We start from the raw sequence: 22173 nt of genomic DNA on the forward strand, positions 1-22173 counted from the left end.
TCCCAAAGGAAAGCTTTCTTGCCAGCTTCCTTCAATCCAAAGGATACTAAATAGCTTAGCTCCCTTCAATTTAAGTTGAGGTGGCTTCCTAGCCTAGGGTAGTTCTCTCCCGTCCAAGGAGAAAGAGTTACCTTCAGTCCAAAGTTTATTTTAGTTCAAAGCTCCCTTCAATCCAAAGAAAGTATAATGAAATATTTTCCTTACCACAAAAAGCTTTCGGTGTCGCATAACCACCTCACCAGCACCATCTAACTCGTTGCCACTGAGATCAACCCACGATAGATACCTGGAGTTCCCAAGTGTAGGCAGTTGTCACGTGACACATCCAACCCTATGTGTCCGTGGACAAGCTACAGCATGATCAGGGTCAGTTCAGTCAAGTCAATCTAGATTTAGAAGTGATCTGGCACTTTTGTGAGTCTATTCGTAGACCGTGCATGCCCAGTCACTTAGTGTAGATGCATATCCTCTGGTTGCACACAACATGATCATAAGCATTCCCATCGGAATCCATTAAAATCCTTCACGGGAATTTTCCAGTGATTTTAGCCTATTTTACCTATTTTTGACATTTTTCACTTATTATTTTTAAGTGACTTGTTGGAAAGTAGGTAGGGCAATTTTGCTAATTTTGTATATAAGCAAACCAAATCTAGCACTTTCTGGTAGAAGAGGCAGCAGGAGCACACGCTCAACAGACACCTTCTCAGTAAAACCCCCCAAGAGACCTAGCATTTTTGGAGCAGCCAGCCTGACGTTGTCGGCATCCATTAAGCGTTTTCAGCAGAAGAAGTCAGCGTTTTTGCATTGAAGCGACCTGGCGACAGCAGATCAGCCTAGCGTTTTGCCTAGCAAGACAACCGGCGACAGCAAAGCAGATTTTCAGCCCTAGCGTTTTTGCATCTGCATCACACCCTAGCGTTTTGCAGATTCTCCGCGATGGGAACTTCAAGAAACCCCAGCGTTTTCAGTTTTCAGCCCTTAGACACCGCAGATCAAGTCCCGAACCTCACAAATCTCACCTTCCCGTAGCAGTTCCTCGCCGCATGGTCAGTTTCCGCAAGGTTTACAATTTCAGCCCGGAAAACGCAGATTTCAGCATCTGCATTTTCAGCGCGTCGTCGCCATCGACATCGTCACCGTCATAGAGTCAGAATTCAGCAGATAAAGATTTGCAAATTTCAGCCCTTGGCATTTTCAGATTTCAGCCCGTCTCGTCGTCGTCGACATCGTCGGCAAGTCCAAGCATTGTAGAGATTTGTGCAATCATAAGTAGACCGCTCTCGCCGTAGAGAGTGGGGCCTTTGGAGGAGGGTTTTACGTCTCTAGTGTCGTATTTCTCTTCTCTATTTCTCAGTCTCATGCACGTCCATTCATAGTGTCCATTCACTTTGTTTGTGATCATTTGCACTCTCTCACTAAAGGAACGGAAGGCTCTCCCTTCCATAAGTAAAAGGAACCTTGAGCACAGTTCGGAGCACTCATCTTGAGCAAAGTTCAAACATTCATTCCGTTGCACCTAACATTGATATCAGAGCTTTGGCAGTGTTCTGTATCACTCAAGGAAAGAACCACAAAAAAAAATTTGCTTGTTGAGGTCGCACGAACCCAAGTTCGCTTGGGCGTGTCGATTCCTAATCATGTTTTTGAAGAGTGACAGGAATCCCAAGAAAGAAGGGCTTGTCCAGCCTCCCCTTGTGCCTCTTTTCACTCATTGAGAGCGGACAGTGCACTTAGCGGCCGGCCAATCTACGTGAGGTTGGAAAAAGCAACCTTGGTGTGAGCGCAAGGCCGCCAAGGGGTGCGCCCGCCGAAAAGAGTGGAACTCTGGTGAAGAGAAGATCCTTCTCAAACACAGATTGCAAGTGAAAGAAAACCTCAAGAACCCAAGTTCCTCGTGAACTTAAGAACCAAGACCCCCAAGAACCCAAGTTCCTAGCGAACTTAAGAACCCAAGACACTTAAGAACCCAAGACCCATAAGAACCCACAAGAACCCAAGATTTCAGTGGATGGTCATCACTCCAAGTGGAATGGATACTTCGCTTGGAGGTCATGAGCATGAGAGAGGCAAAGAAGAATTTTCCCCACCAGGAGGTTTTTCCGACCCTCCCCCTTCCCCATCTACGTCAAGGATTGCACTAACTCCTATGGAGGCTTTGGACCAGATGTTTATGGAAAGGAAGTTAGAATGCGAAGCAAGACAAGCAGAAAGAATGGCAGAATTTGATCGTGAATGCAAAGAAAGAAAAGCAGAAATGGGTCGTAGACTCACAGAAAGAAAAACAGAAATGGAACGCAGACACGCAAAAAGAAAAGCAGACAGAGAAGCAGGAAGAGAAGCCGAAAGAAAGGCAGCCAAAGCAAAACAAGAACAGAGCGACCAACACAGGAAAGAGTTCTGGCGACTCTTTTCTCAAGTTCAGGCACAGATGCAAGAGATTTGGGGAAAGCAAACTCTCTCGCTCTCTTCTTCTCACAAGCATGACACACATGATTTGCATGGTGATTTGAATGACAATGATAAGCATGATGATTTGGATGATAATGATAAGCATGATGATTTGCATGATCAAGATGTGATTTCTCACAAGCATGATGATTTGCATGATCAAGATGTGATTTCTCACAAGCATGATGATTTGCATGATCAAGATGTGACTTCTCACAAGCATGATGAGTTGCATGAAGATGATGTGATTGTTCACAAGGATGATGTGTTAGTTGATACTTTCTCTAGTGAAGCTAACCTCATTGCAGATTCGATCAATCACGCAGCACCGACCTTGGCTCTCGAGTCGAGGTCCAAAGAACCCCTTCAGGAAGAACCGATCTTGGCTCTCAAGCCTAGGTCCAAAGAACCCCCTCAAGAAGAACCGATCTTGCCTCTTGAGCCTAGGTCCAAAGAACCCTCACAGGAAGTATTATGTGTTCGCATGATTGATACGCACACATTGTTCGAGTGTTTCATTCGTGATCGTTTCCTGTATTTTAGTCAACGTCTTTATGTGATCCCTTTTCCTAGGCATGACATATTGTACGTTGAGCACGTTTCACTCATGAATGAGCACGAATGTATGCAGATTGTTCATGAAAAGCTGAAAAGTATGCATTCAAGGAAGTCACTTTCCATGTCTCTTCGTTGGCATGACATATTTGTAGAAAGAGCACATGAAAGTATGAGCACCAAGCATAGGCATTTCCGTTGTGAATTGCCACAGTTGATTGCTTCAAATCAAAAGAGAAAGATTCGATCTCATTGTTTGCGTGTGTGTGGTGAACGGTTTAGCACTCTGTCTCTTTGTTCATCTACATTGCATGCACAGTCTTTGAGAAAGACAAGATTTTTTCCAGTCACTTTACATGGAAAAGGTATATTCATGTTTTTGTGTTGGAAGTGGTTTCAGGAATTACAAACGGGAGCGCACACGAATAATCAACAAGATGAAAATAAATAATCTTTCAACTAAACAAAGTTGAGGGAGAAGTTCGACACAGTATTTGGGAAGTCCCAATTCCGTTCCCGGAATTCCTAAGCGTAGGCCGAAGCCTTCTCGCTTCTCCTTCGCGATGAAGTACCTGCAAACACACGCACAAACACGCGACAACAATTCGTATGGCAAATCCACAATAGATACCTGTCGCTCTTGCGCGGGAAAAGCGACTTCCGTGCTTCGTAGTCTCGCGATCTCTTGCGGTAGAGTCTTCTCTTGCTGACGTTGGTAACCTTCCTTCAGTGAGGGCATGTGGTGCTTTTATAGCTCCTTGGCCACGGCACGAATAGCTGCTCGCGTAGAGATCGTGGCCGTTTTTTTTTTCTTTTTTTTTCTTTTTTGTGCGCTGCTTTACCCGAAATAGGGAGAGGGAATTCGCTGGCTGGTTTTGTTGCTTTATTTTCTAAGTGGCTGCCCACTTATTGAGTGGGCGGTCGGCATATTTTAAAATTGGTCTGAACCTGCCCAAAAACTCAATAAACCTTATAAATTAAAAACAATGCCTTTCACAACATTTCCCAGGCGTCCCTGGATGCAACCACATGCACGAATGCAATGCAAACATAGATTCCTCACGGGAAAGCGTCTGCTCTTCCCGGAAAACTCGTTAAAATATTCCGCTTTTTAAGAAAAGCTTCTCATAACCCATCTTTATTCTTGTGCTTGCGTCTTTATGCGTATTCCTCTTTCCAATTCGGGTTTCCTGCCAGACCCTCGAGATATTCCCTTTTCGATGCTCCCGTCACCCCATCACGTGACGCATCAGGAATATTCGTTTCCCGGTCTCTCCCACCGAACTAATGGTAAAACCCCTTCGCGATGCTTAATGTCACCCATCATATGACGCATCAGAGTTTTCCGTTCCTGATGGCTTTTAATAATTCCAGTAGATCTACAGTTCCTAACCTTACGGTTCAAGTGCACATCTTTAAATATCCTAATTTCAATAAAAAGAAATTACTCGAGAAAATAAGAAAATAGTCCATTTAGCAACATCCCTCTGGCTTCTAAACAGTTGTCCTCAACTGTAGTGCTTGTACATATCCTTCCAGAATCTCGGGATAGGGTGCTAATTCTTGCTCGGTCATCTACTGAGCATCTAGAGTAGAATAATTCTTAAACTTTACCAAATATTTCCGTGTAATCTTCCCGGACTTAAGTGGCCGCTCCTGATGATGAATGATCTGTTCCGGTTGGAGTATTTCCTCAGGAGGTTCCTCAACAATAGGCTGACTTGGAGGCGGTCCCACATATGGCCAGAGTAAACTAACATGGAAAGCATTGTGGATCTTCCAATTAGATGGTAAGTCTAATCCGAATGTCACATCGTTCACTTGGTCAATTATCTTAAACTGCCCATAATAGCAATTGGAAAGTTTTACCACTTTCCCTTTATGAGCCGCTTGTTTCTTTAGTCTTGCCTTCTCAAACTTGAGTAAGACTAATTGACCGACTGTTAAGTCCAGATTCCTTCTGTGCTTGTCCACAGCTTTCTTATGTTTTTCCTGAGAGCGCAAAATTGCTCTCTTAACTTGCCCGTAGGCCGTGTCCAAATCTCGGACAAACTCATCTGCTGCGAAAATCTTATCCTTAGTGACAAGGATCGGTGAAAGCAAAGGCTTACCATAGAGAATCTCAAAAGGTGCTTTCCCCGTAGACGAATGCACGGTATTGTTATACGCGTACTCAACAAGGGGAAAATACTTCTCCCAGTCAGATTGTCTCTCTGACACATAAGATTTCAGCATATCCAATACTGTGGAATTAGCAATCTCACTCTGCCCATCCGTTTGAGGATGATATGCAGAAGAAAAATTCAACTTTGTGCCAAGGTTATCAAACAAGGCACGCCAAAAGTTGCCTGTCATGCGAGGATCTCGATCACTCACAATAGACTTGGGCAGTCCATGATGCTTAAAGATCTGTGCTAGAAAAATTCTAGCCATATGGTCTGCTTTGATTGTTTTCTTAACTGGAATAAAGTGAGCTTGCTTGCTAAATCTGTCCACGATAGTCCAGATCACATCATTTCCAGTTTGAGTCTTTGGGAGATCCATAATAAAATCCATGGCAATACTCTCCCAGGGTTGATCAGGCACAGGTAAAGGTTAGAGTAACCCAGGCGTCTTATGCCGATCATACTTTACTTTTTGGCAAACCAAGCATTCTCTGACATATTGATCAATGTCTGCTTTAAGGCTTGGCCAAAAGAAATATCTTTCCAATGCTAAGGTCGTAGGGAGAATTCCCCGATGACCTGCATATCGTGAAGCATGTGCTTCTTCCATGATTTTCTTTCTCAATGGTTCTGCCACGCAAATTGCTTGGTGGTGATAGAGGTAACCATCCCGTATAAAATAGGGATATTCATCCTCTCCGTTCTGTAATTTATTCCAAGTAGAGGAGAAGTCTGGGTCATTCGGATACAACTCTGGAAGTGATTCCAATTCTTGGTGATACACAGAAGTAACTGCGTTCACCCTAGGCCGTCTAGACAATGCGTCTGCACCCACATTCTTACTCCCAGCCGTATGGAGGATCTGGAAGTGAAACATGGACAAAAAGTTGGCCCATCTCATTTGCTTCTCAGATAATTTCCGTTGCGTAAGAAAATACCGCAAACTCTGGTGATCGGTTTTGATCACAAAATCCGCTCCTAGAAGATAATGCTTCCAGGTAGACAAGGCGTGGATCACAGCCATAAGTTCTTTCTCCTAGATCGAGGCATGCAGTTTTGCATCCTTAAGTCGTCTACTTTCATAAGCCACTGCATGGGCTTCTTGGTTAAGCACTGCACCGATGCAATCACCTGAAGCATCGCAGTGAACCTCGAATGGTTTCCTTAAGTCTGGCACTATCAAAATAGGTCCATGGCTTAATAGGTACTTTAGCCTACCAAAGGCACGTTGTTGTCTCGATCCCCACCTAAAAGGGATCTTTTTCCTTGTTAGGTCATGAAGTGGTCCTGCTACTTGAGCAAAGCCTCGGATAAACCTCCGATAGTAAGAACACAATCCCAGAAAACTTAGTACATCATGTACCGTAGTGGGAGTTGGCCAATCTTGCACGACTTTGATCTTTGCGGGATCCATTTTCACTTGGTTGTGTGAGACTATGTGGCCGAGATAGTGTATCTCAGTGAGGAAGAACTCACTCTTCTTTGCATTCACATGCAACTCATGCTTTCGCAATTCTTGAAACACTATATCCAAGTGCTTCCGATGTTCCTCCTCGGTCTCTGAAAAGATGAGTATGTCATCAAAGAACACTCCTGTGAAAGCTCGTGTTGGCTGAAAATTCGGTCCATCATTCGATTGAATGTGGCAGAAGCATTGGTCAAGCCAAACGGCATTACCAAAAAGTGTCCAAAAGTTGTGCGAAAGGCAGTCTTATGGACATCTTCAGGGGCTATGCGTATCTGATGATACCCGCTTTTTAAGTCAATGCGACTAAAGATGCTTGCTCCCTGCAGCTTATCGAGAATATCATCAATCCGAGGTATCGGAAAGCGATTCTTGATAGTGATCTTGTTTAGAGATCGATAATCTATGCACATTCGAAACGTGTCGTCTTTCTTCTGCACCAATAGAATTGGAGAGCAGTAAGGCGCTACCTGGTACGAGATCAATGCGATGATCTTCCGGACGTTCCGGAGGTAGCTTGTCTGGTAGAGTATCCGTGAAACAATCTTTATACTTTTCAAGAAATTGAAAACGTTTAATTTCCAAACTAGAGAGCGAACCCTCATTAGTTTTATCTCTTTCACGTGCGAAAATCAAGTAAGCAGAAACGCACTTCTTTATTTCCTTCTTAATGGAGATATGGCTTACAATAGGGAATAGCCAAACCCCTGCATCAGCAAAATTTTAATTTTCTTGCCCTCATGCTCAAAAGCGAGGGTCTTTTCTACATAATATGGGACCGGTTGCATATGGTAATGCCATGGCATACCCAAGATGATATCACATCCCTTGATAGGTGCCATCAAAAAGCATTCGCGGTCCTTGTATTCACCAATCCGGAGATTGAGTTGTCCTTACACAGGAGTTGCATTGGTGGTCAACCCCTCAAATGCCGATCCGGAAGTGACTGGAGTTCCAAGCTGAGCCGGTGTAAGGCCCAAACGTTCTGCAGTTTCCAGTGAGATGAAGTTGTTTGTCGATCCAGGGTCGTAGACACCCGCTCGTTATTCAGAGATCCCCAGCCTTTAAGGAGCTAGCGCTTCCCTTTCTCGGTTTCTGTATTCCCTTGCACATCAGGAATGGAATTCAAGCTCAGTGGAGGGGGTTCCTTCTTCGATTGTTCCCTCTTCGAAGATGCTTGTTCCTGCCGTTGCTACCGAACTGGGCAGTCTGCCTTCATATGTCCTTTTTCACCACAGTAGAAGCACCTTCCTTGCTCTTTGAAGGTCTGTACTTGGTTTGGTGTGAGATACTTAAGCCGTTTTCCAGTACCCTCTGGCTTCTTAGGCTCATCCGGATCCTCTGGGGAACGCTTTTTGCCTTGGTTACCATGGTCATCATAGACCGCTCTTTGCCTTGCACGGTATGTGCTATGTTCCATCCGTCTGGGGGTACCAGTGGAATGTAAATCCTCGGCAATGATTGCCAACTCCATCATCCGCTGAAGGGTGTCATGTGAGTACACCTTCATGCTCTTCCGAAGCGGTGGTTAAAGACCTGCTTCAAACTTTCGCATCTTTTCTTCGTCGAAAATCTTCATAAAAGGCGTAACTTTTAGAAGAACCGACCAAAACTTGTCAACATAAGCCGTGACTTTCTTCTGGGCGAGCACGTCCCTGTTGCTAAATTGGCTTTATCTTACAGAAAAATAATTTTAAATGAATTATTGGATTTATAAGTGAGAGGGTTTTCTCGCTTGGAACACCAAGGAAAAAATAATTCTAAATGAATTATTGGAATTTTAAGTGAGAGGGTTTTTCTCACTGGAGACATCCGAGTACAGAGTATTCCTAGTGCGTCATTTAGAGTAATGACGGGAACACTGAGAACGGGAATATCTGTAAGGCCACCAGGAACGGTTACTTCTGATGCGTCACATCAGATGGGTGACAGGGAGCATCGGAAAGAAGTATCCGACCATCCAGGAACGGACATCTCTGATGCGTCATAGGATGGGTGACATAGACCATCGTGAAGGAGATTGTACCGTAAGTTCGGTAGGAAAGGACTAGGTGATGGGTATTCCTGATGCGTCACAAGGTGGGTGACGGGTGCATCGGAAAGGGAATATCCATAGTCGGGAGGAAATTCCGAACTGTGTTAGAATTGTGCACAAGGAAAAGCAAGCACTTGAATGAAGATGGGTTCAGAGGAAACTTTGAGGAAAAACAGATGCTTTCTAAGAAAGCGGGATTGCTTTTCGGGAAAGCAGATGCTTTCCCGCGAGGAAGTCTATGTCTGCATTGCAACTGTGCATGTGATTGCATCCAGGGACGCCTGGGAAGTGCTGTGAAAGCATTGTTTTTAACTTATAAGGTTTTATTGAGTTTTTGGGCAGGTTCAGACTATTTTTAAAATACGCCGGCCGCCCACTTAATAAGTGGGCAGCCATCTGATAAATAAGGCAACAGATCAGCCAGCGTTTTCTCTCTCTCTTTTTTTGGCAGAAAAAAAAAAAAAAAAAAAACGGCCGCGATCTCTACGCGAGCAGCTATTCGTGCCCGTGGCTAGGAGCTATAAAAGCATCACATGCCCTCACTCAGAGGGGAGGACCAATCTTTGCAAGGAGGAGATGCTACTGCAGATTTCAGCCGTAAAGAAGACGTTGCCAGTGATGCCCATGGCTGCCCCAAGTGTACCAGATGTCGCCAAGACCCAGTGCGCGAGTTCCCTCGCGAAGAAGTGCCTACGAAGCGTGTTTCCATCGCGACAAGTTGCTGTTTTTCTCTGTTTTCAGCCCATAAACGTCGTAGACGGGGCTGATTTACGAGAAGGAACCCGAGCACACACCTCTTTTGTGTGTAGGATTGGAAGAGAGGATTTTCTATGGAGAGATCTCTTCCGAGGAATTGTTTTTCGAGAATCGAGTTGCGTTTCGAGCGTCGAGACTTTGAAGGTAACGATTTTCATGTTCTGATCTTTGAGTATTTGATTGCAGGTGTACTTCCTCTTCGTGAGGGAGGGAGTAGGAGCAGAGGAAGGCATGAGCCTCTGCAGGAGAAAAGCGCTCTGAGGAACTAGAGCCAGATCAGCCCAAGGGTTTCGTACCCGAGTTTGGGAAGTAGATCCACGGATCGGAGAGAGGTGGTCTCTCAAGTTGTGATCCGGAAGTTGGGATTCCCAAGTAAGGACTTCGTGTCCGGGAAAGCAGAGTTGTTCTGCGGGAAGAGGACTCTCGAAAGAGAGTTGGAAAAGAGTGGCAGGGATGCCATGCCCTGAGTCTGGAAGGTGAGATCCAGAGGCGAGAACCTTGATTCTCGAGGAATTGGAATAAGGAACGGAAGTTCCTTGGAATAGGGTTTTGCCCTAGGAATCGGAAGTTGAGGCTTCCAGGAACCATCAAGTCTTATTCTAGAACGAACGTGGTAATACGTTCGGTTCAAGTGCTTGTATAGACTTCTCCTCAGTAATAAAGATATTATTACGGGGGGGTGTCACAAATGCAGGCACCACGTGCCAATAGAAAAGAACAGACTGAACAGACTTTTAGCACTTCAATAACAACTGAACTGAAAGAGAGACGACACGCGACACGAAGTGGCGGAATTCCACCCCAGAGAGTATTGGCCCCAAACCTTGGCGCCCCTTTCGGTATTTCTTTATATTGCATCATCAAAGTACAAGCCGGTACTCCAAACTCTGCACCTTCTCCAGGAAGCATGCCAGAGAATGAGCCCTAGCCTCATATTTAAAGGCCCTTGGCCTGAAAAGCAGTTATAGTAAAAAAACCTTTAAAACTCAAAAGCTTCTGGTTCATAAGCAAAGCCAAAAAGCTACCAGTGCAATTTACGAAAATCCGTACAGCCTGCCACGTCATCATGTCAGCGCAATTTTCGGAATTTGTCTGCTGCCTTAGGGTTAGGGTTAGGGTTTTTGGCAAAAATTAGGGTTTGCAGGTTTTAGGGTTAGGGTATTCAGAATTAGGGTTTGCAACAATTAGGGTTTGGGTTTCCAAAATTAGGGTTTCAGCAATTAAGGTTTCTTGCAAAAATTAGGGTTAGGGTTTTCGGCACTCGGGCAACCACGTCATCACCCTGTGACACTTCCTCTGTTGCTTGTTCTTCTTAGGGTTTAGGCCCCTCGGCCGGTAGCTCCGTTCTTTAGTAGGTCGACACGTCAGCAATTTGTCACATCTCCCCTTCTTGAAAGAGAGTAATCGTCCACGATTACAGTATATCTGCAAAACAACTGAAGTTAGTTCAAAAATTTCCGAGGGTCATTCCGAAGGACAATCAATTTGCTCTTTTTATTAAGGAGTTAGCTTCTCCTTTCTGCTCTTTTGATCAAGGAGTTAGCTGCTCCTATCGGCTGTTTTGATCAAGGAGTTAGCTTCTCCTTTCGTCCAGATCGGAACTCTTGATATTCCGGCATAGTAAAATTAGCCATCACACCCAGACCGTACTGATCTTCCTCGGGTGTCTTGATGCACTAAAATTACATACCCAGGCAATCTCATCCAATTAGGAATATTCAGTGGTTGGCACATCACAATGCAACACAAATGCTCACATATGCATGTTACAAGACATAGAAACATAAAGCCGCCAACGAACACTCCTCCCGCATAACCTAACAAGGTCCGGGCCGGGAGATATTCAACGACTCCCTCATCACTCCTCCCGCATAACCTAAAAAGGTCCGGGCCGGGAGATATAGAGGCCTTTTACAACCAAGCGTCCCCCAGACCGCAGCCTGCGTCGTTTGGAGGTGCTGAGTAACCACTGCTCAGACTTCTTAATACTCCTCCCGCATAACCATCCAGGTCCGGGCCGAGAGTCACAACAACAATTATTTTACGAGCATACAACCAAACGCTCCCCAGGCATCGGCCTGCGTCGTATGGAGGTTTAAACAATACCAAAACAGTATTTACCACTTCTCCACCCAGGAGTATAATCACCAATCATTGAAACCAGTATCAAACCAGAGTCAAACAATTCAAATCGGCACCAAAACAGGTTCAAAACAGATACCATCCATTTCAAACAAATTCCAAACAGGATCACCAAACAAGCTCAAACAGAACTCAAACTTAAAAAGCAATCTCGACATCAGTCGAGCTCGAAAAGTTGACTGACTTTCCATCCTGAAACCTGCACCAAAAATTAGGGTTAGGTTTCTTCCATAAGGTCGTAGCCGAGCACAGCATGGTCCATCAGCTCTTGGACAAACAGTGTTTCTTTGACAGCGATGGTAGTCCCAAGATAGCAATCGCACTCGGTCTCCAAGTTCATCTGCTCGTGAAGAGACATCTACTGGGAGATGTCGAGAAACTTCAACTTATAATCTGCTAGGGTTTCCATGGCAAGCATTTCAGGATACCCCACTCTGCTAGAAGTTGCACTCCGAAGGAAGATGTCAGAAACCATATAACTTCGGGCAAATATTTTCTTGAAAGCTTGCCAAGTACTTGGAGTATGCTGCTTGGGAACTGTAGACATCAACATCTGCATGACACTGCTTCTGAGAAAAAAAACAGTGACTTGAAACAAATCTGGATCCTTCTCTTGCAAGTGATCTTAATTGGCTTATGCCCTGTAAGACACTGCGGAAGACGGGAGCGCGCCCGATGCGCGATGAAGTAAGGGTGGGGGTGGCTAATAAGTCCGGGTTGGAGGGCGAAGATACCTCGAATAAAATTCCAATAGCTCTGTCTGCTCTTTTGTAGGACCAGTATGCTTTTAGAAAAGCACACGCCTGATGCTCTGATACCACTGTCACAAATGCAGGCACCACGTGCCAATAGAAAAGAACAGACTGAACAGACTTTTAGCACTTCAATAACAACTGAACTGAAAGAGAGAGACGACACGCGACACGGAGTGGCGGAATTCCACCCCAGAGAGTATTGGCCCCAAACCTTGGCGCCCCTTTCGGTATTTCTTTATATTGCATCATCAAAGTACAAGCCGGTACTCCAAACTCTGCACCTTCTCCAGGAAGCATGCCAGAGAATGAGCCCTAGCCTCATATTTAAAGGCCCTTGGCCTGAAAAGCAATTATAGTAAAAAAACCTTTAAAACTCAAAAGCTTCCGGTTCAAAAGCAAAGCCAAAAAGCTGCTAGCGCAATTTATGGAAATCCGTATAGCCTGCCACGTCATCATGTCAGCGCAATTTTCGGAATTTGTCTGTTGCCTTAGGGTTAGGGTTAGGGTTAGGATTTCTGGCAAAAATTAGGGTTTGTAGGTTTTAGGGTTAGGGTTTTCAGAATTAGGGTTTGGGTTTCCAGAATTAGGGTTTCAGCAATTAGGGTTAGGGTTTTCTGCACTCGGGCAACCACGTCATCACTCTGTGACACTTCCTCTGTTGCTTGTTCTTCTTAAGGTTTAGGCCCCTCGGCCGGTAGCTCCGTTCTTTAGTAGGTCGACACGTCAGCAATTTGTCACAGGGGGGGACCAGCCCATCTTCTGGTCCCAGTACTATGTCAATCTTCTCACTCTCTATCTCTCTCTCTATTTATTTCTCTCTATATCCTCTGGCTTCAGTAATAAGTGATAAATCCTATTTATCCGAATGTATTTTATATTGTTATGCGTTCTCGTTTGTGACAGTGGTATCAGAGCATGGTCTCCTCTCTTTCCCTGTAAAGGAGGACGACTCTGGGAAGATACGGGAAGAAGCCATGACAAGCCAAGAGAGAAGTAAGCAGGCGGAACCCTAAGTCCTGCAAGGAAAAGCTCGCAGAGTTGGAAATTTTTTTTCTCTCTGCAAGAAGTCGACACAAGGCTTGGGATTCTCTGAGAAGGCGACAAGAGCATGATGCTGAAGAACCTAGAGAATCCAAGGAGCGGAATGCTCGAGATTCTTCAGAATCCAGAAAATATCCATGAACGTCAATCCAAAACTATAGCCATGAAATCCCCTCATTCCGGGAAGGATATGAAGAAGGTCTCTAGACCTAGGAACACTTCCAGTCAAGTTTGATACTTTTGACGGAAGGGAAGATGCCCCGAAAGCTACCGCATTGATTCGACAAGTTTGAAGTTTCCTTTGCAAACGGCAATTTCTGAAAAAGCGTCGAAGATGAGGCATGTGATTAAACACCTCAAGGGGATTGCAAGTACTTGGTGGTATACCAAAGCTCTGCAACGAACTTACAACAAGACTTGGATTCAATTCAAGGCTAAATTTTTTGACAATTTTTTTTCCTCTATTCTTTGAAGAAGGCATCCAAGAAGATTGGGATCGGTTTGCCCAAATAGGAACACGAGTGAGTCAAAGTAAGTAGTGGTTCACTCTTGCCAAGGTAGCTCCATTCTTGATCCTCTCTGAGGAAGGAAAGATGAACAAATTTAACGAAGGACTTTTGCCCGAATTTGTAAACCCATCTACAAGATACTTTGCAGCAGATGGTGGAGTCAGCAATACAAAGATGAAAGTGTACACCTTAGTGTACATAGAATCCAATCCCCGTAGTGGGATGGGAAACATTGAACACAGAAAGTTTGGAGTAAGGGAATTAAATCTAACTCCTGAGTTCTTGAATAGCAGACCCTTGAACTTTAAGTGAGAGGGCAGGTTTTTAATCAAAGTTACATCTTTGATTAAAAACCTGCCCTCTCACTTAAAGTGCATTATGCTTGTTTGCTCTTTTGCACGAGGTATGGTTGTGTCTAACCAGGAAAATCACTCTCGAGTGTTTATGAGAGTAAGGTTGAGTCAGAACATTGTTTATACGATGAACTGCTTTGCTTAACCATCCGGAAGGTCCATGATTGATCTGGTATCCGGTAGTTCTCCAACAAATTACCTGCTATTGCGGGTAGGAAATTATGAAGGAACCATTCTGAGTTTTCAAGCAAAGAAAAGCTTTCATGAAGCTTGAGTACTCTTTAAGCCCACACCCCCTACCCGGTAAGGGAAGATATGGTAGTGCTTTTTGCACAAGTGAATGAACTCTCTCTTTACGAGGGAAGGAACAAGCGACGACTACGGCCTGTGCTTGAGGAATCCAAGGATTAAAATCCTAGATTATTTGATGAGCGGGTTTTGCTCTAAGATCGAGCCAAGTGATCGTCAAGTTGAGCGTCTTCGCTCTAAGGATTTTACGAAGGGAAGGTAATTTCCCAGGTTCACTGAAACTCTAACACAGCTTAAGAATTATGTACACTTTTGAGTACATGGATAACACACGAAGATGCAGACCTATGCCAAGGATCTGGACGAGAGTTTGTTATACTCTCTTGAGCGCCTTTTTGCGCGCAAGAATATTCCGACACGAGAATCTCTATTTGAGATGTGTTTGGTAGAAGGAATTTGAGTTTCTCTACGAAGAAGAGGTTTTCCGATGGTCGTTGATCATTGAGTACGCTATGTGCCTTTACCATTACAGTAGCAACTTTTGGTTGCGGTATATGTTTCTCCATGAGAAGGTCAAGTAGCATTTACACGCTGCTGGAATAAATTCGAACTATTATGTTCGTAAGAATATAGCTCGCCAACCGTTTCAAAATGGTAAGAATTACATACAGGAGAACATCCCTGAGAATCAAAGAAGGTTCGCTCTATTGTGAACCGGGTTTGAACGTACGTTCAGAAAATGTTATGGCTAGAATCCTATCTGCCTGAGATTTTGCAAGTTGTCATTGATGCTTGCAAGGGGAATCATTTTTTATGATTTTGCAAGAAAGAGACGCTAATGGGCGTCGGGAAAACACTGCTAGTGGTAATAACTCGCAGGAGAATAAGATTGGAAGGAAGTGCCGCCGTGCACAAGGAATCTTCGGATTGGAACCGTCCGCCTACGTTGAGCGATGGCCCGAAACAAGAACCTTCTTTAAGGTAATCGCAAACTTTGTTTGTGAAAGAAAGACATCGAGCTTAATGCTCTATGACTTGAGCATTCCCTATGTGGGAGGACACAAGAGGTTTAATACCCTCTGGACTAACAGCGCAGGATTCTGCGCAAGGACAGATACCTAGATTGATTCTAGGAGGATTATTCTTCTCGGATTGAGAAGGTGGAATTGAGTTAACACTCTCGAATAAAGAAACGTTCGATCTGTTGGAAAGACGCGAATGACGAGTTCTTCCACGGCTCGTAAGTTTGATGATTGGTGAAGGATATCCTCGAGGTACTAGAGGAAGGACATGAACCGGTAAGGTAAGTATTGAATTATGATTTTTTTTTTTCTTTAATTTACTTTTAAGTTCTCTACTGAGAAAGGACCAGCTCAACTCACCATTGAGCAAGATTTGGAATCTTTCCGGTTTCTCCCCCGCAGTTCCACTACAGTTGAGGACAAATGTTTATAAGTGAGAGGGATGTTGCTAAATTGGCTTTATCTTACAGAAAAATAATTTTAAATGAATTATTGGATTTATAAGTGAGAGGGTTTTCTCGCTTGGAACACCAAGGAAAAAATAATTCTAAATGAATTATTGGAATTTTAAGTGAGAGGGTTTTTCTCACTGGAGACATCCGAGTACAGAGTATTCCTAGTGCGTCATTTAAAGTAATGACGGGAACACTGAGAACGGGAATATCTGTAAGGCCACCAGGAACGGGTACTTCTGATGCGTCACATCGGATGGGTGACAGGGAGCATCGGAAAGAAGTATCCGACCATCCGGGAACGGACATCTCTGATGCGTCATAGGATGGGTGACAGAGCATCGTGAAGGAGATTGTACCGTAAGTTCGGTAGGAAAGGACTAGGTGATGGGTATTCTTGATGCGTCACAAGGTGGGTGACGGGTGCATCGGAAAGGGAATATCCATAGTCGGGAGGAAATTCCGAACTGTGTTAGAATTGTGCACAAGGAAAAGCAAGCACTTGAATGAAGATGGGTTCAGAGGAAACTTTGAGGAAAAACAGATGCTTTCTAAGAAAGCGGGATTGCTTTTCGGGAAAGCAGATGCTTTCCCGCGAGGAAGTCTATGTCTGCATTGCAACTGTGCATGTGATTGCATCCAGGGACGCCTGGGAAGTGCTGTGAAAGCATTGTTTTTAACTTATAAGGTTTTATTGAGTTTTTGGGCAGGTTCAGACTATTTTTAAAATACGCCGGCCGCCCACTTAATAAGTGGGCAGCCATCTGATAAATAAGGCAACAGATCAGCCAGCGTTTTCTCTCTCTCTCTTTTTTTGGCAGAAAAAAAAAAAAAAAAAAAAACGGCCGCGATCTCTACGCGAGCAGCTATTCGTGCCCGTGGCTAGGAGCTATAAAAGCATCACATGCCCTCACTCAGAGGGGAGGACCAATCTTTGCAAGGAGGAGATGCTACTGTAGATTTCAGCCGTAAAGAAGACGTTGCCAGTGATGCCCATGGCTGCCCCAAGTGTACCAGATGTCGCCAAGACCCAGTGCGCGAGTTCCCTCGCGAAGAAGTGCCTACGAAGCGTGTTTCCATCGCGACAAGTTGCTGTTTTTCTCTGTTTTCAGCCCATAAACGTCGTAGACGGGGCTGATTTACGAGAAGGAACCCGAGCACACACCTCTTTTGTGTGTAGGATTGGAAGAGAGGATTTTCTATGGAGAGATCTCTTCCGAGGAATTGTTTTTCGAGAATCGAGTTGCGTTTCGAGCGTCGAGACTTTGAAGGTAACGATTTTCATGTTCTGATCTTTGAGTATTTGATTGCAGGTGTACTTCCTCTTCGTGAGGGAGGGAGTAGGAGCAGAGGAAGGCATGAGCCTCTGCAGGAGAAAAGCGCTCTGAGGAACTAGAGCCAGATCAGCCCAATGGTTTCGTACCCGAGTTTGGGAAGTAGATCCACGGATCGGAGAGAGGTGGTCTCTCAAGTTGTGATCCGGAAGTTGGGATTCCCAAGTAAGGACTTCGTGTCCGGGAAAGCAGAGTTGTTCTGCGGAAAGAGGACTCTCGAAAGGGAGTTGGAAAAAAGTGGCAGGGATGCCATGCCCTGAGTCTGGAAGGTGAGATCCAGAGGCGAGAACCTTGATTCTCGAGGAATTGGAATAAGGAACGGAAGTTCCTTGGAATAGGGTTTTGCCCTAGGAATCGGAAGTTGAGGCTTCTAGGAACCATCAAGTCTTATTCTAGAACGAACGTGGTAATACGTTCGGTTCAAGTGCTTGTATAGACTTCTCCTCAGTAATAAAGATACTATTACGGGGGGGGGGGACCAGCCCATCTTCTGGTCCCCATTACTATGTCGATCTTCTCACTCTCTATCTATCTCTCTATTTATTTCTCTCTATATCCTCTGGCTTCAGTAATAAGTGATAAATCCTATTTATCCGAACGTATTTTATATTGTTATGCGTTCTCGTTTGTGACACTCCCATTCCTTCCGAATGTCCTTCTCGAAATCAGGTGGAAGAAATTGTTCATAGAATTCAGCTTTGAATTGAGTCCAGGTTCTGCCTTGAGTACCTTCCAGAATCTTGGCTAGCCACCAGTTGCTTGCAGTCTCCTTGAGATGCATCCCAACATGACGCAACTTGGATCTTTCAATGAAGTTTCCGTTGACAAAAGCAACTTCAAACTGCCTGATGAAAGACAGTGCCTTGGAGATATCTCTCCGTCCTGTGTAGTTATCAAACTTCACATCCTTGCCACCGGATTTGAAAATCCGCATCTTGCGGTGACGTCTGCGGTTATCCCTCTTGAACTGGGGCTTCTCTTTAGTAGCATGTAGGGAAGTAGTAGGAGTTTTCTTCTTGGGAGAAGATTTAGATACTGTATGAGAAGTAGATGTAGTAGTATAATCAGGAGAGTATGATGGAGAAGAGATAGAGACATCCTTTGCTTTCATTAAGCAGAGAAAGTTCTTTTTCCTGGCCCTTGCTCTTGGAAGGCCGTTTGTCCTGATCCGGATATCCCTTGTGCGTTTCAGCACCTTTTTCCGCACCATCCACCTGCGGGTTGCTTCCATTAACAGGATTTTCCTGACGCCCATCGGTATCCGTTCCTTGCAGCTTCTTGATTCCGTCCAAAGCCTTTTGGACAGCCGGTAACGAAATGAGTTGTTGCAATTCCGCGAGTTGGGCTCGCACTTGCTGAAGTTCGTCTTCAGCGGCTTCCCGTTCCTTCCCGGAATCGTCCTTCTTTGCAGAGAAAGAGAGGAATCCAAGCTCTGATACCACTGTCACAAACGGGAGCGCACACGAATAATCAACAAGATGAAAATAAATAATCTTTCAACTAAACAAAGTTGAGGGAGAAGTTCGACACAGTATTTGGGACCAGAAGATGGGCTGGTCCCCCCCCTTAAAGAGAACCGTTTATTAGGGAGAATCTTTTTACAAACACAAGAACCGGAGAAAACCCCTCCGTTCTAAATCTCTGACTCAATGGTCGTTCCTTCCCGTAAGGGAAATCCGAGAGACGAGCTCTCAATCCTTTTTCCGTCTGTACTCGGAGTCGAAACTCCACAGACAATTTTCGAATTCTGTTCCCGTAATTCCTAAGCGTAGGCCGAAGCCTTCTCGCTTCTCCTTCGCGATGAAGTACCTGCAAACACACACACAAACACGCGACAACAATTCGTATGGTGAATCCACAATAGATACCTGTCGCTCTTGCGTGGGAAAAGCGACTTCCGTGCTTTGTACTCTCGCGATCTCTTGCGGTAGAGTCTTCTCTTGCTGACGTTGGTAACCTTCCTTCAGTGAGGGCATGCGGTGCTTTTATAGCTCCTTGGCCACGGCACGAATAGCTGCTCGCGTAGAGATCGTGGCCGTTTTTTTTTTCTTTTTTTTTCTTTTTTGTGCGCTGCTTTGCCCGAAATAGGGAGAGGGAATTCGCTGGCTGGTTTTGTTGCTTTATTTTCTAAGTGGCTGCCCACTTATTAAGTGGGCGGCCGGCATATTTTAAAATTGGTATGAACCTGCCCAAAAACTCAATAAACCTTATAAATTAAAAACAATGCCTTTCACAACATTTCCCAAGCGTCCCTGGATGCAACCACATGCACGAATGCAATGCAAACATAGATTCCTCGCGGGAAAGCGTCTGCTCTTCCCGGAAAACTCGTTAAAATATTCCGCTTTTTAAGAAAAGCTTCTCATAACCCATCTTTATTCTTGTGCTTGCGTCTTTATGCGTATTCCTCTTTCCAATTTGGGTTTCCTGCCAGATCCTCGAGATATTCCCTTTCCGATGCTCCCGTCACCCCATCACGTGACGCATCAGGAATATTCGTTTCCCGGTCTCTCCCACCGAACTAACGGTAAAACCCCTTCGCGATGCTTAATGTCACCCATCATATGACGCATCAGAGTTTTCCGTTCTTGATGGCTTTTAATAATTCCAGTAGATCTACAGTTCCTAACCTTACGGTTCAAGTGCACATCTTTAAATATCCTAATTTCAATAAAAAGAAATTACTCGAGAAAATAAGAAAATAGTCCATTTAACAACATTCAGACATGGAGATTCTTGAAGAAGAAAGAAGCATGACTCTCGACGAAGTTGAAGCATTGAAGGAGCCATAGAAGACTTTGTCGCTTTCGGCGCGGCCCAAAGAAGCAAGCGTTGCAAACCTTTATGAAGTTCAAGTATCGCACGACCCACACATCAGAGTGGGCCGGCGAAGAGTCCCTTCCAGGATTCCGAATGCTATTGACGATCTCCCTCGACGCCATACAGTTCGATACCAGTACCTCACTTTGAAAAGGAGGGGATGTCACGTGACACATCCAACCCTATGTGTCCATGGACAAGCTACAGTATGATCAGGGTTCAGTTCAGTCAAGTCAGTCTAGATTTAGCAGTGATCTGGCACTTTTGTGAGTCTATTCGTAGACCGTGCATGCCCAGTCACTTAGTGTAGATGCATATCCTCTGGTTGCGCACAGCATGATCATTAGCATTCCCATCAAAATCCATCAGAATCCTTCAGGGGAATTTTCTAGTGATTTTAGCCTATTTTACCTATTTTTGACATTTTTCACTTATTATTTTTGAGTGACTTTTGTTGAAAAGTAGGTAGGGCAATTTTGCTAAGTTTGTATATAAGCAAACCAAATCTAGCACTTTCTGGCAGAAGAGGCAGCAGGAGCACACGCTCAACAGGCACCTTCTCAGCAAAACCCCCCAAGAGACCTAGCGTTTTTGGAGCAGCCAGCCCGGCGTTGTCGGCATCCAGTACCTAGCGTTTTCAGCAGAAGAAGTCCAGCGTTTTTGCATTGAAGCGACCTAGCAACAGCAGATCAGCCTAGCGTTTTGCCTAGCAAGACAACCGGCGACAGCAGAGCAAATTTTCAGCCCTAGCGTTTTTGCATCTGCATCACACCCTAGCGTTTTCAGTTTTCAGCCCTTAGACACCACAGATCAAGTCCCGAACCTCGCAGATCTCACCTTCCCACAGCAGTTCCTCGCCGCACGGTCAGTTTCCGCAAGGTTTACAGTTTCAGCCCGGAAAACGCAGATTTCAGCATCTGCGTTTTCAGCGCGTCGTCGTCGCGTCGTCGCCATCGACATCGTCACCGACATAGAGTCAGAATTCAGCAGATAAAGATTTGCAGATTTCAGCCCTTAGCATTTTCAGATTTCAGCCCGTCTCTTCGTCGTCCTCATCGTCGACATCGTCGGCAAGTCCAAGCATTGTAGAGATTTGTGCAATCATAAGTAGACCGCTCTCGTCGTAGAGAGTGGGGCCTTCGGAGGAGGGTTTTACAACGTCTCTTGTGTCGTATTTCTCTTCTCTATTTCTTAGTCTCATGCACGTCCATTCACATTGTCCATTCACTTTGTTTGTGATCATTTGCACTCTCTCACTAAAGGAACGAAAGGCTCTCCCTTCCATAAGTAAAAGGAACCTTGAGCACAATTCGGAGCACTCATCTTGAGCAAAGTTCAAACATTCATTCTGTTGCAACTTACAGCAGTATTCTGCCCGACAATGAATTGTTGTTGAGATGCAGAAAATTGATTCTTGGCATAAGCCCCAGCTCCGGCGGAATGTAACTTGTGAGACGGTTGTTTGAATTTGAAACAGTTAGCTACTTTAGGCTGCTGCGGTTTGAGAGGGTGGGCGGGATGGTGCCGTTGATAAGGTTGAGGTTGAGCACCAGTAGCCATAATTGCTTTGTTGCGCCCCGGATGTCAACGGGGATTTCCTGTTCAATAAAGTTGCCCTACATAACCATCTCTCTCATGTTAGGCATAGCCGGTAGCAGTGTCGGGAAGGCGCAAGTCATAAAGTTGCACCTTACATCTATTGCAGCAAGGCTATTGCAGCTCTCCATGGGCACCACCCCAGACAAATCATTGTCTACTAATAGCAATCTGCGGAGCGAAGGACCACAGATCTTGCCAGGAATACTTCCTGTGAAGGCTGAGGTCAAGTACCTTTAACTTACTGGAGTTGGGGAGGGATGCAGGAAGAGGCCCCGTGAGCTTGTTGAAGCTCAATACAAGCTTATGCAGAGCCGGCAATTGGAATTATCTTGTTTTTTCTTGTTGCGAAAGATCCAGCTTCTTAAGCTGGTGTAAAGAATCCCCAAAATCGGGTAGTATTGCACCTGTGAGATTGTTTTTGGAGACGGCAAGCACCTCTAGGCTTCCTAGCTGGTTGAAGATGGTGGGAA

At 44.8% G+C, this 22173-nt stretch overlaps 1 pseudogene; it reads right to left on the reverse strand.

Moving 5' to 3' along the window:
* Window positions 1-8: 8 nt before the first annotated feature.
* On the reverse strand, window positions 9-21750 carry LOC147440724 (uncharacterized; annotated as a pseudogene).
* Between the last annotated feature and the right edge of the window lie 423 nt (window positions 21751-22173).

Source organism: Adiantum capillus-veneris, chromosome 15 (genome assembly GCF_014529385.1).
Source record: "Adiantum capillus-veneris isolate H3 chromosome 15, ASM1452938v2, whole genome shotgun sequence".
NCBI lineage: Eukaryota > Viridiplantae > Streptophyta > Polypodiopsida > Polypodiales > Pteridaceae > Adiantum > Adiantum capillus-veneris.